Source organism: Tamandua tetradactyla, chromosome 4, assembly GCF_023851605.1.
Source record: "Tamandua tetradactyla isolate mTamTet1 chromosome 4, mTamTet1.pri, whole genome shotgun sequence".
Classification (NCBI taxonomy): Eukaryota; Metazoa; Chordata; class Mammalia; order Pilosa; family Myrmecophagidae; genus Tamandua; species Tamandua tetradactyla.
Window position 1 is genome coordinate 85,837,809 of NC_135330.1, and position 8,791 is coordinate 85,846,599.

The window sequence follows — 8,791 nt, forward strand, 5'->3', positions numbered from 1 at the left end:
TATATATATAATATATATATATATAATTATTGGTGAAAATGCATTGTAAGCAATTAATATATTTTGTTTTATGAATTATTATTGAAATTCATAGGTGATTTTTTTCTTTTAAGTGAACTGGCATGCATCAATATTTAATATATTATCCAATTAACACAAAACCTTGATTAAATCTTCAAGGCACAGACTAATTGGTTTATACAACTTCACCTCTATTTTTTGTCTATTTAGAGTAGAGAGTACACTGAAAAAAATACCCCTTGCTGGAATGTAGAAATCACAATTAATTTACATTTCATCCTTTAGATGCTAAAAGCAGTCATCCCTACAGAATTTAAATTTTTACTAATATTTTTGTTAATGTTTATTGTAGTCAATGTAGATTAATCTATTGAATAGAACTTTTAAATGATAAAATAATAAGTAGCTAAGGGGAATAGTTATGCAATGGATTAAACTTTTAAAAGTCTTATTATTTAGAGAATGAATTCTAGAACAACCCAATAGCATTTTGTTTATTATTTCACCATGTGTTCATAAATCTGTGTGGTTGCAGTAGATATTAATTTCTTGCCTTAGCTACAATGTATGTTACAATACTTCTCTACTTATGATATAAATTAGTGCCAGAGTTGGACTCACTTTATAAATTGGCAGAGTACCCAGAGAAAACTCTGAATGTGGAAGTGATGTGAATAGATTTGTCATATTAAATGAAGAATTTAAGAATAAGATGTGATTTAAGAGGGCAGGAAAACCTCAAAGTAGATCCCCAAGCCAAAGGAAATACAGGAAAATCAATTAGCAATTTAAAAAAAAGAAAAAACAAGTAATGAATCACCCACTAAAACTAGTATATCAGTTATATTTGTAAAAAATAGTATAACATTCAGAATGAAATAAACATAAAATTTTACTGTATGCAATTTGTATGAAACATATATAAATATAATGGATCAAAAATTTTAAAAAGAATTGATATATATATATGTTAAAATATAGGGAGTAATATATAATAATGAAAAAATAATCTGGCATACTCTGTGTTTAATGATCAAAACACCAGAAAGTGAAAAATATTAGGAAAGACATGGATATTATAAATAGCTGAGGCATTTGTAATAAAATTATGGAAATACATGGAATGTGAAAAGTGAGCTTGTTAAGTGAATCAACAGAACACTAGATTCTATTCCTGGATTTTAAATCCTTATCTCAAAAACACTTCAGAATTCATGCAAAATCCATTTGTATATATTGTAATTCCAATCAAGTAGCAGTATGATCTCTATTTTTTGCAATAGATCAAAGTAAATTAAATGAAATTCTGTACAATAACAATTATGATTTTAAAATCTACCAGCATTGGTTATATACTATTCAACTACAGCAACTTGGGACAACAATCCAAAAATTCATGGACATTTTTAACTGTTCATTTTAATTGAGGTGAAAATTGTAAGAAAGAAATTTCAACTTAAAGAATATGAGGTTCCAGTAGAGCCTATCCTGCCTAAAGAAGCTGCATTAGGTGACTGACCATGGAGGTAGTATAAGTACATGTAAAATGGAAAGAAGAGAATAGGCTCTCAAATATGGTTGTACTCTCAAATGATGTTATAATTAGAGTACAGCATGGTATTATGCAAGGGTTCAGCATAAGGGATGAAGGGAGAAGAAAGAGAGGGAGAGAGAGATTTTTCAGGTAATATGCAAAGAATAAAAACTATAGACCTTTGATTGATGGTTAAGGAAAGTGATGAGAAAATACTGACTACTACAGAAACCAAACCATGTTTTGGTGTTTTCAAGCAAATTTGGAGATTCTATGTGTTATTAAATTGTAAATATAAATTCCTTAAGGCTTAATTTAAAAAAATTCTTAAACAAAATCTACCTGAGTGGGCAAGATCACCCAACTTTCTCCAGCATCTATACTTCAAATAATTCTCAGACATTTGCTATGGGTCAAGGCCATCTTTTCTTCAGGAGTAACATCTAGATGCAATTTAGTGAATATTCCCTGTAGATCTCTGGAATCCTCTTCTAGGATATTTGACTTTTTCCTTAACAATCCCAAACCTTGCTTGAAAATATGTCTCCTTTGTCTGGTGTAATTTCCTACACTGAGGAAAAAGGAAGAGAATGTCATGACTTTGATCCATTTTTCTTTCCTGTGGAATCAGGCTTCAGAGCTGAGAAGATGGTGTTTGCATAGTAACTGCAGAGCCATATCCCTTCTGAGGTTGGGGTACAGTCAAACTAACACAGGTAAATTACAGCACAAACCTGGAAGAAGATTTCACTGAGAAAAACAAGACTTTTAAATCAGCCCAGGACCCCTTAGGGGAAACTTTTACTAATGGAATAAAAGCAAACTTGTTTCTACTCATTCTGCACATTTTGCTTTGTAAACTCATTAATATAACTATTCCATAGAGATGCCAATACATGTAAAAAACTTTAATTTCCCAGGAGAATTTTTAAAAGCACTGGGCCAAGAAGTTTCAAATAATTTGAACATTTTTCTGAACTGTTTATAGAGCCACAGGAGATAAACATGTATATTATATATTAATATATGCATGTTTGTATGTATATATGTGTATATCTAATCTACAATTATGCTACCTCAGAACTTCAGCTAATTGTGTTTCAGAGATAGGGAAACTATTGCTCATTTATAGAGGGTGACTAGAATGAATGTACAAAACTATTTGAAAGACTGAAGTGCCTCAATGTAAAATTAGGAAAAAATAAATAATTAGGTATGAGAAATAGCAGAAATATATAAATTAAAACTTTGAGGAAAAACTACTCAGAGCTGTAATATTTTAAGTTCTATGGTAATTACCATTAAATTTTTTATGATACACATATAACTTGCTAATAATCATTATATGTATTTGCATTCCCTGCTTTAACCCTTGATATCATATCAATTTTCTATATGACTAACCATTTCATTGCAATTTTTTCATTCTTCTACTAACAAGCACTGATGATGATGATGGAAATATTCTTACCCTGCAGGTTCTGTGTGATTTTATGTAAATCAAGAAATAAAGAGTGTCACCTAAGATAATACAAGACATCACTAGTAGATGTATTGCCTAAGAAAAATATGACCAGTTGATAAGTATCTTGAATAAACTGGCACTTCATTAGGATGTGAAAGACGGTAACATTTAAACATGTGAATATGGTAGGAGAGAAATGTGCTTGATGGAGAAAGAAATAATTATAATTAGAAGGCAGCAGTAGTGAAAACATTTAGAATAAGAAATCCCCAAAAATGTGGAATTAAGACAAAAGTTAGTAGAAACTAATTCTTTAGTGCTCTTTCATAGCAATGATATGTGTAAAGCAAAATTGTAATGAAAACCTTTAGAATAAGAAATACCCAGAGGGTGGGTCACGATGGCTCAGCAGGCAGAGTTCTCCCCTTCCATGCAGGAGACCCAGTTTCAATTCCTGGTGCCTGTCCATGCAAAAACAAACAAACAAACAAAAAAACCTCAGAGATGTAGAATAAAGACAGAAGTAAGTAGAAACTAATTATTTAATGCTTTTTCATAACAATGATATGTGGGAAGCAAAATCAATATTGTGCATAAATAAATTACCTCTGTGTTCAATTAAAATCAGCAAAATGATAATTTTGTATTACTATTCTATTCATAGAATTATAAAATATTCTATACTTTAAAATAAAGACAATATTTATTGAAATTTGTCATACATGTGGCCCAATTTGACATAGACCCCTGATTTATTAAGTTATTCCCCTTTTTATACCAGACTTATTACTCATGAAGAAGACTCTAATATTGTAAGTTAGTCCTATTTCTACTAGGATGCTTCCAAATATAACAGTGACTGCAATTTTTGCCATATTTCCTGATAGTAGCAGATTTGAGGAGATCCAATTCTCATAAAAAGTTCCCCAATATTTTCCACAGTGTATATTTTTATCAGACATCCCCAATAATATTAACCAGAGTCATCACTCCTCATAAAGTATTCACCAGTAATATACAGTGTCTCCATTTCACATGAGAAGTGTCCTCCTTCCTTATCTGAAATATCCCATATTATTTGTGTCCCCATTCCTCATTACCCAATATAATGCTAGGGTCTTCACATCCTCCTGGAAGTTCTAAATATTTAAGCAGTGTCCCCATTCCTCATCAGAATCTCCCCAATAGTATACTGGTGCCTTGATTCCTCATCAGAAATTTCCCAGTATAATAGTATTTCTTCCAATTCCATTGCAACTTCATTAATAAAATGCCAGTTCTCCCATTCATCTTCAGAATTTTCCCAATCTTATACTAGTGCCCCTTTCCTTATCCACAATTACCTCTTCTTGTCTTCATTCATCACCTATACTTTCAAGTATAACTTTATTGCTTCAATTCATCATTAGAATTTTCATAATGTGATAGTGCATTATAGAAGTTTCTGTTCATTATGCAATTCCTACAATTTCTGATAGGAAACTTATCATTATTAAACATAAGCCATCAATATCTATAATATATTTTCCAATATTTCATCACTGACCCCATTACAAATCCAAATTTCTCATTCCTCTTAGACATTTGCTAATATTATTCCAGGACTCTTCCTCATCAGAATCTTTCCCATAATATTCTATTGCCTGCATTCTTCTTCAGAAGATTGTAAAAATTATGCTGCTGCTCCCATTCCTTATCAGATTTTCTCCATATGATACCAGTAACCCTAGTCTGTATCAAAATTCTCTTATTTTCTGCACCCATAATCATAATCATAATTCTACAAATGTCACACCATTCCATTACTTACCAGAGGTTTTATCATATAGTACCATTGTCCAGATATTCAACATTGGGCATTTAATAATATATGGAAGAATATGTATGATTTTTCATCCCCACTACATTGCCCAGTTCCCTTATTCATCTTCAGAAGTTTTCCATTATGAAATTAACTCCACTATATCATAAGAATTTTCTCGTCGTATCCTGGTGCCCCTATTTCTTTTCTTCTTTTTTAAAATATGGACTGCTTCACGAATTTGCGTGCCATCCTTGCGCAGGAGCCATGCTAATCTCTGTATCGTTCCAACTTTGTATATGTGCTGCCAAAGCGAGCACTCAGTGACCCTATTTCTTTAGGAAACTTCTTATCAGAACCTTCCCAATATTATATGAACTCCCCTCTTTTCTCACCAGAAGTTTCTCTGTTTGTTTTAACAGTTCCTTCCACATTCTTTTTCAAAGTGTGTCCAATTTATTACACCATTTCCTCTTTATCAATCAGGAGTTTACTCACGTGATATCAGTGTTCCTATTCCATTTCAAAAGTTTTCCAATATTAGACAAGTGCACCCATTCACCAGTATGTCTACTCATATAATACAAGTGACTACATTCTCTTTGAAAGATTTCCCAAATGGCATCAGAGGCCACACTCCTAAAAGATTTCTGTTATAAAAGGAAATCTTTTTGTATCAGTATTTCCCCAATATTGCACTGGGTTCATCATTGATCATCAGAATTTTTTTCATTGTATAATTGCCACATTTTCATCCGATGCTTTTCAATGTTATTCCAATGTCTCATTTTTATTAAGTTTTTCCATATGATTACAGTGACCCTATTTCTTTTGAGAAGATTCCCAATAATAGTGCAACCATTCATTTCAGATATTCTGCCATATTATACCAATGTCTGATTTACTCATATGAAGCTTCCTAATATTATTTCAGTGACCTAATATCTCTAGTAGTTTCCCTGTATTATATCAGAATCCCAATTCCTTATTGGAATATATTTCCCCAGTATTATACCAACATCCTCATTCTTTATGAGAAATCTCAGAAGTTTCTTCTTATGTTACTAGTATCCCAGTTCTTCAGATTTCCCGTATTATACAAGTGAATGGATTCCTCATGGAAATTTTGTTTCATCCCCACTACATGCCTATATCCAATTCTCCTTCAAAAATTTCCCAATATTATATGTAGTCTATGTTTCTCATTGTATTTGCAGTCCAAATTTCCAAATATTAAAATGTGCCCACCATCTCCATGGAAACTTTCCTATTATTATAACAGTATCCTCCAGCCTTCTCAATATGCTTCCCAAAATCATACATATTCTTCCATATATTATTAAATGCCCAATATTAAGTCAATGCTGCAGTTTCTTTTGTGAAAATACCCAATATTATATCAGAACCCTAAATCCTCATAATCAATTTTACAGTATTATATTGATGTCTTCAGTTTTCTTCAGGAGTTCTTCAAATGTTACTAGTACCCCATTCCTCATTAGTAGTTTCTCCATTAAATACCAGTGTCACATTTCTTTTCAGAAGACCCAATCTCATATGACTGCCACAAATCCTCACCATAATATTTCCATGTTACATAATATCACCAGTTGTTCCTATGAGGTTTCACTACCACCATTGCTTATTTAAAAATTTGCTATATTATTCCAATGTTCACATTTATCATCAGAAATTTCCCAATATTATATCTGTACTTTCATTTGTCTTTGCAAATTTCCCAACATTATTTCATTTCTCTAAATCCTTCATCAGTAATTTACAAATATTACATTGATAGACTGACTGAATTGTCATCAGAAATATCTAACTGCTGTCTATGTATACTCTCTTTGCAGAAAGGTTCTCAGCTTCATACTGGCAAGCATATTATTAATTGGGAGTTTCCCAATATTGTACAAGTATAACTTCCTCATGAGATTGTTCCCAATATTATACCTGAGTCTCCATTCATCATTGTAAAGTTTCTAGTAACATCTTTCCTCTTTAGAATTGTCTCAAGGCTAGTTTTATTATCTTTCACTTAACAAAAGAATTCTCCTAATATAACTGCACCACAAAAATTCAATGAAATTTTCCAACGTATTTTATATATTCAATGCTCTTCAACAATTTTCCAATATCATACAATTATCCCCATTCTACATTGTCTCTTTCTATTATACTGATGATTCCATTGCACTTCAGAATTTCCTCCAATTATATTAGTGTCCCCATTTTTTCATCAGAAATAGTCCCATATTATGCCAGAGCTCACATTCATCATTGGAAATATCTTAGATAAGACAATAAATTATGTGGCCATGAGCATGTAAGTCATTAAATGGTGATGAGGCAACTGGTGGGTCAAATATATTTGTGTATTTCCAGTGCTCTAAATAGTCTGCATGAATTTAATATTTTTGCATAACTGAGAAGCTATATACTTAACTAGGGTTGTGCTTTTCTGCTTACATGTTTATCTATTAATGTACTCTGCCTTAATCTTGTATAGTGTTACCATGGGTAGCTTTCTAAAGCATCAGACATTATTTTAAACTAGCAAATAAATTAAATTTTGCAAGCAACATATACATTTACCAAATTTCATACCATTATTAACATTTATTCTCTATGGGATTTTGTTCATTTAAAGTTTGTGTTCCAGTAATGAATCCCTAGAAATTTCCAAGTTTGCAGATTAGCAATAGATTCTTTCAATTACCCATATCCATGTGACTTCAGTCATATTTTTACTTTTATTTATTTATATTGTGAAAAATATTATGTACACAAAAAAAGCAATAAATATGAAAGCATACCACAATTAATTATAGAATGGAGTTCAGAATTTGATGTGGATTACAGTTCCACAATTTTAAGTTTTTCCTTCTAGCTTTTCCAAGACACTGAAGACTAAAAGGAATATTGATGTAATGATTCAGCTGTCATACTTATCTTATCTTCTCTGTTATAGCTCCATCTTCTCCTTTGACATTTCTCCCAACATTAAGGGGTATTTTGGCTATGCCCATTATAACTTTTTCATGTTGAAAGCACTGTTGATAATCTGGGATGGGAGATGGAACTATTTGATGTTCTGGAGAGGCTGGCCTCTCTGGGTTTCAGGACTCATCTGGCCTAGGAACCAATTTGGAGGTTGCAGGTTTCTGAAAAGTAATCATAGTGCATGAAAACTTTCTAGAAGCTCAGATAAAGCCCTAAGTGCTCTTTAATATTGGCAGGAATGGTTTTGGTTGAAATTTGGCACATGATGAGAAATAGCAATATCTAGCTGAAGCTTGCATAAGGGTAGCCTCCAGCGGTCTCATGATATATTTGAATTCTCTAAGCCACTGATACCTTATTTATTTTTGTTAATCCCACAGTGCCAGGGCAAGGTTCAGCCCTGGGAGTCATATCTCACATTGCCAGGGAGAATTTCCTTCCTATATGCATGCACATTTTTTTTTAAATGATGATCTTAGGTTCACTTAGAAACATTCTGCATTTTGTAAAGAAAATCAATAAGCAGCAACTACCAGGCATATGTACATAAAACACCAAAAACAATCATGCAAACACACATGTTGTTACATTTCAACAATAATACAGCTAAAGAATTGAAATTGATGCTGCAGGTGGCACAACTGTATACTCGTGTTTTTAGTTTATTATAGTGAACTGAAACACTCAAGATCAGCAAAAAGAAAAGGTGTGTTGGGTGAAGTTCAGAAGAAAGGAGGTGCAAGGTGTCAGTTGTTCTCTCCCAATGTAGTTGCATGGATGGGTGTAATTCATCCAGCAACAATGTATAACATCAACATGTCAGAGTAGGACTATCAGTGAACCTCACTGAAATTTTGCCATCCAGTAGTTTTATTGGTGATTAGTCACATAGACATGCAACACAGATGTGATTGACCTCAGCTATTCAGACTCCAGTTACCCCATCCCTGAGGTCAAACTGATA

General features: G+C 32.3%; 1 non-coding gene across 1 annotated transcript; it reads right to left on the reverse strand.

Moving 5' to 3' along the window:
* Window positions 1-5,038: 5,038 nt before the first annotated feature.
* LOC143681872 (U6 spliceosomal RNA) lies at window positions 5,039-5,141 on the reverse strand. Its single transcript, XR_013174924.1, has one exon. It is a non-coding gene; the product is annotated as a U6 spliceosomal RNA (small nuclear RNA).
* Window positions 5,142-8,791: the final 3,650 nt, after the last annotated feature.